Consider the following 6,177-nt stretch of genomic DNA (forward strand, 5'->3'; position numbering starts at 1 on the left):
ATAGCACACTTTGTTGCCACAAATATTTTTTTGTGGTGATAACCTATTACCATGTGTCCAGTCGCAACGGCTGCCAACGAATGTCGTTTCGTGGCAATAGGTACTTATCGCCACGAAACAACATGTATTGCAACAAACGGTTTTGTTGCAATAGACCCGGATCCTTGTAGTGTTTGAAGTTCTTTTCAACTCATCAAGTTTTCCTTCTCTTTATACCGGAGTGCTGTCCAAATTATATCATTCTTATTCCTTCCTATCTTGTTTCAACCGGAGTGGTTACTTGTCCTTCCTTATCGCTGGAGCTCTTCATTCATGTCTTTGCAACCCCAAGGTTTTCCCAATGTTCCTTGTTCCTCTTCTCTAACAGAGTGTCTTCAACTTTGTTCATCTCCATTGTATTCTTTCTTAAAAACTGTTTAACCTCTCAAGGTTCATTGGTTTCACTCATTTTTACAAGAAGCAACTTAGTTTTACCTCTCCTCTTTCTTTTCTGCTTCCCTCCGGTGCCATCCTAGATCTCTGGACGAGATCCTCTTGTAGTGGTGGAGTGTTGTAACACCCCGGATGTAACTTTCCATATTTGTAACTCCGACTCTTGCCATTTTCGGCTACGTGATATGAGATTTCCTTCGTGGTTGGGGTTTTGTCTCCCATTTTGTATTTTGTTCATGTCATGCATTTCATATCATGTCATCATGTGCCTCGCATTTGCATATGTGTTCGTCTCATGCATCCGAGCATTTTCCCCCGTTGTCCGTTTCGCAATCCGACACTCCCAGACGCACCCGGCGCACCACTCTTGTCTTCTTTCGTAAGTGGGAGAAAAACATTCTCGGAATGGGCCGAGATTTGTCAAGTGGCCTTGGTACATCACTGGTAGACCGCCTGTCAAATTTCGTTCCATTTGGAGGTCGTTTGATACCCCAACGGTTAACCGGGTAATCGCAAAAGGCTCTTTGGTGTTGCAGCCCAACACCCCTCCAAAACAGCCCAATAACCCATCTAAACCACCTCCATGTTCTCCGTCGTTGGATCATGATCGTTTGGGCAAAACCGCACCTCATTTGGACTCTCCTAGCTCCCTCTACCTATATAAACACCCCCTCCATTTTCGTGGATCAAACCCTAGATTCCCCCCCATCCCGAGCCAGACATGTCCGCCTCCGGACGCATCCGCGCCGATGGCCGGACCAACCGGAGGCCGCCACCTGTCTCCCACCGGCCTCTCTCTCCTCCCCTCCGTGCCAGGCCCGCCGGGCCCCATCCCGCCGCCGCCTCCCGCGCAGACCCGAGGCCGCCTGCCGCAGCCCGTGCGTGCAGCCGACCGCGCCCGCTCACCGGAGCCTCGCTGCTCTCTGCCGTCTCGCCTCCCACCGGCGAGCTCGGCCACCAGAGCGCCCGCCAGGGTCGTCGCCCGCGCCCTCCCGTCACCAGCGCACCCGTTGCCTCCTCCGTCGCCTTCCGATAGCGCCGCCGCCACCGGACCTCGGCCTCGCTGCCTCACGTCGCCGCTCCGGCCATCGGAGACCTACCGGAGCGCCGACTCCGCCACCACCTCGCTGCTGTCCTCCTCGATTCAGGTGGGATCGGGAGGAGTGGGCCATTGCGTCCGACCCGCATGGGCCAGCGCATTCCCGCGGCCCATCTCCTCCGGCCCGCCTCCTTCTGCTTCCTAGGCCAAGCCCACGTGGTGAGCCTCCGTCTAAATCCCTCCCGTGCGTTGTTTTATTATTTGACGCCCGGTCTTGTTTTCCCCTGAGATTCCACTAAGTCCCGGAGATCCCTGTAATTTTTATGCCATGTTCATGATGCTACATCTCCCTGACCGTGGCTCCAATTCATGCATATGATATGTCGAAATGTTCGTCTCGTGATGCTATTCATGTTAGTTCCATTTGGATGCATGTTACTGTCCATTTGGATGCCATTATGATCATTGCAAGAGTGCTATAAAATGTTAACTGTTGGTTCTTAACAGAACATGGAGATTTGTCATTTTTGTTGCATCTTGTGTGTGCATCCTATGAGCATGATTTCTACATGTTTTATGATCTCCATCATGACATCTTTACAGAGGTGCAGGTCTTGTATTTTTGGGAGCTATGTGGGGACTAGCACAAGCATGCAAAGTAGTCTCCGTAATGTTGCCGTTTTCAGGTACTTAGGACTTTGCTAAGTCCTTTTCCTGATGTTATTTTGATGCCATGTAAACTTGTTGCTACCATGAGATCCATGATTATTTTGAGATACTTAAGTAAGGATGTTTTGAACATATGGTTATTCTCTATCCATTCATGCCTCTGGTTGCAACTATGGAGTGCTCTAGATTATCATTACCATGCTCTACTGTTGCTAAATAATGTTCCTGGCAGATTGTTAACATGATAATCAATATTTCCATGGTTGTTGCTAGTGATGCATGTACCCTATGAACTTGCTCTTGCCATGCGTAGCATCTTGAACATGTCTTCTTGCTTGTGGTATGCTTGTGTTGTCATGTAATGCTTTGTGGTGAGTGACATGAGCTTGCAAAGTTGCTATCATGAATCTGTTTCTGCCATGTCCTGAATTTCACTAAGTCTGAATCATTTTATAAAACTTTCTATGTTTACATGGGTGCCATAAGGGAGTTTTGTTAAGTGCATTTAGGATAAGCATGACATGCCTTTGTTTGCCATGATATATTCCCGTAGCATGTTGTTTGCTTGCTCTAAACATTGCTTCCTGATGTTGTTTTTGACATGTTAGTATTTTCACAAAGTCTGAAGCTGATATCTTTTGCACTTTTGCCATGCTTGTTTGAACCTGTTCTAGTGTGATTTAGCCATAGCTCAGTGTTCATGTTTTGACAAGCATCTCTTATAAATCACTACCATATGCTTTTTTGCTATGTTGGTGTGAAATAGCTTAGTTTCTTGTTGCATTCTAAGTACTATCATGCTGTTAATCGTAGATTTGCATCATCCTTGTATTGCTTGTCATTTGCAAACCGTGCATCCGTTTCCGGTGATCCTTATATCGATTTCGACCAAAATCACCTCATCTTTCCAGCGGCATACTTGGTTTGCCAAGTTTTTGCCTTGATCATTCTTTTCCTTCCGGAGCACGCATATGCATTGCATATCATATCTTGCATATCATGCCATGTATTGTATCATGTTGCTTGTGCATTGCATCGTGATTGATTGTTGTTCCGTTGCTTGTGTTCTTGCTTTTGGTAGATTCGGGAGACGAGTACGTGAAGGAGGAACCTGTTGAGTACGCTAACGAGGATCAAGCTTTCGACAACTCTGAGAACATTGCAGGCAAGATGACCATACCCTCGAAATCACTTCTATCTTTGCTTGCTAGTTGTTCGCTCTATCGCTATGTCGCGCTACCTACCACTTGTTATATCATTCCTCCCATATTGCCATGTCAAGCCTCCAACCCACCTTCCTAACAAACCGTTGTTTGGCTATGTTACCGCTTTTGCTCAGCCCCTCTTATAGCGTTGTTAGTTGCAGGCGAAGTTGAAGTTTGTTCCATGTTGGAACATGGATATGTTGGGATATCACATTATCTCTTATTTTAATTAATGCATCTATATACTTGGTAAAGGGTGGAAGGCTCAGCCTTTTTCCTGGTGTTTTGTTCCACTCTTGCCGCCTTAGTTTCCATCATACTGGTATTATGTTCCTTGATTTTGCCTTCCTTACGCGGTTGGGGTTATGGGGCCCCCTTGACAGTTTGCTTTGAATAAAACTCCTCCAGCAAGGCCCAACCTTGGCTTTACCATTTGCCTACCTACCACCTATACCTTTCCCTTGGGTTCTGCAGACTCAAGGGTCACCTTTATTTTAAACCCCCCCGGGCCAGTGCTCGTCTGAGTGTTGGTCCAAACCGGGCAACCCGCAGGGCTACCTTAGGGAAACTTGAGGGCTGGTTTTACTCATAGCTTGTCCCATCCGGTGTGCCCTGAGAACAAGATACGTGCGACTCCTATCGGGATTTGTCGGCACATCGGGCAGCTTTGCTGGTCTTGTTTTACCATTGTCGAAATGTCTTGTAACCGGGATTCCGAGACTGATCGGGTCTTTCCAGGAGAAGGAATATCCTTCGTTGACCGTGAGAGCTTGTGATGGGCTAAGTTGAGACACCCCTGTAGGGTATAAACTTTTGAGAGCCGTGCCCACGGTTATGTGGTAGATGGGAATTTGTTAATATCCGGTTGTAGAGAACTTGACACTTGACTTAATTAAAATAAATCAACTGCGTGTGTAGCCGTGATGGTCTCTTTTCGACGGAGTCCGGGAAGTGAACACGACCTTGGATTATGTTTGAACGTAAGTAGTTTCAGGATCACTTCTTGATCACTTATAGCTTTTTGACCATTGCGTAGCTTCTCATCTTACTCTTATTTGCTTATGTTAGCTACCTGCACTGGTATCATCGGCACCTGCAGCTCCACCTTATTACCTTATCCTACACATAAGCTTAAATAGTCTTGATCTCGCGGGTGTGAGATTGTTGTGTCCTCGTGAATCACGGATACTTCCAAATAGTTGCAGGTGCCGATGATACCAGTGCAGGTGATGGACCAAACTCAAGAGAGAGTTCGATGAGGACCTTGTTCCTTACTATGTTTCATTTCCTGATGATCAGTAGTGGAGCCCAGTTGGGACAATCAGGGATCTAGCATTTGGGGTTGTCTTCTTTTATTTTGGTTTCGTAGTCGGACCTTGATTGTACTCTTGATGATGTACGTTTACTTGTTATTTGTGTGAAGTGGCGATTGTAACTCTTTATCCCTTTCTTATTCAGTACATGGGATTATGTGAAGATTACCCCTCTTGTGACAAAACCACCATGCGGTTATGCCTCTAAGTCATGCCTCGACACGTGGGAGATATAGCCGCATAGTGGGTGTGACAGGTATGAGAAGAATTCCCACGACTGGAAATGATTTGAGAGGATGGCATGAAGCTAGAACCACAAATCTCAAGAGAATGGACCAAGATTTAGGAAAAATTCTTCTTCGGTCTTCAAATGTTGAGAATGATGATGAGAACCACCATGACAATTGATGAGACACTCCGGAACAATGAAGAATAGAAATGTTGAACCAACAATGAAAAGAATTTGGAAGCGATCTTGGAAAAGGCATATGACTGATGGAATCCATTCTCACGTCACACTTTTGAAAAGAATTTTGGAATCGCTCCGGATAAATTAGAAGAGTCAGGTAAGATCCTTGTAAAAGACCTGTGGGTTAGGACCCACTCAAAAGAAAACACCGTTGAATGATTTTAAAAGAGAGATTGCACCAGTTGAATTAAATGGCTCGAATGAGATAACAACCTCAAAATAGATTGAATGGATTAAGAATGGAATCATGAATCTTTCGAGATATCTTCTACACTCCGGATATGAATAGAGGTGAATAAATAAGAGAGACTTGGATAAGAAATTGCCACATGGGAAAGCATGTGAAACAAAAGGAAGAGATATGATTAATACCGAAGCTTGAATTGACTCCACCGAGAAAACAAAAAAAGAAGAATGATGAACTTGAAACTCCTGACCATCTTCATGATAATCACCGGGTACGAACATTGATTTAAAAGAATGAAGAGACTTCACATGAATAAAATGGATAGTTGATTTGATATCTCTGAGTCTTTTAAAAAAAAGGGGGGGGGGGGGGGAAAAACAAAGGCAACTTGGGGATGAATGAAACGAACAATGTTGGGAAAACTGAGAGGTGATCTTGCGAAAGGGGAAAATGATAGGATCATCTTGACGAGAAGCGAACCGGTTGGAAAAGAATTTACATGACAATCTCGATAAACAAGAAGGATTAGTATCCACATAGAAATATGAGAACACCGTTTAGAAAAGGTATGGAATCCACATTTGACTTCGAAGCAACTCGAATACCAACTCAAAATAAAACAAGGGATTGGCTTGTAGAATAAGCCGAAACAAACATATGATAGAGATTTCATCCGAAGTTTTCGTGGTGGGGCCCGCACGGGCTCGATCGTACAGCACCATCATGTACAAGGCAGTGCACATGACATAAGAAGCGTCCCCGAGTCAGCATAGCCAAGGACTCCTTAAGACACAACGAGACCACTGTAAAACCAACCATGGACAAGCGGACCACTAGACGTCGAACCCCAATCTCATATCATG

The sequence above is a fragment of the Triticum urartu genome, chromosome 2 (assembly GCF_003073215.2).
Source record: "Triticum urartu cultivar G1812 chromosome 2, Tu2.1, whole genome shotgun sequence".
Lineage (NCBI taxonomy): Eukaryota > Viridiplantae > Streptophyta > Magnoliopsida > Poales > Poaceae > Triticum > Triticum urartu.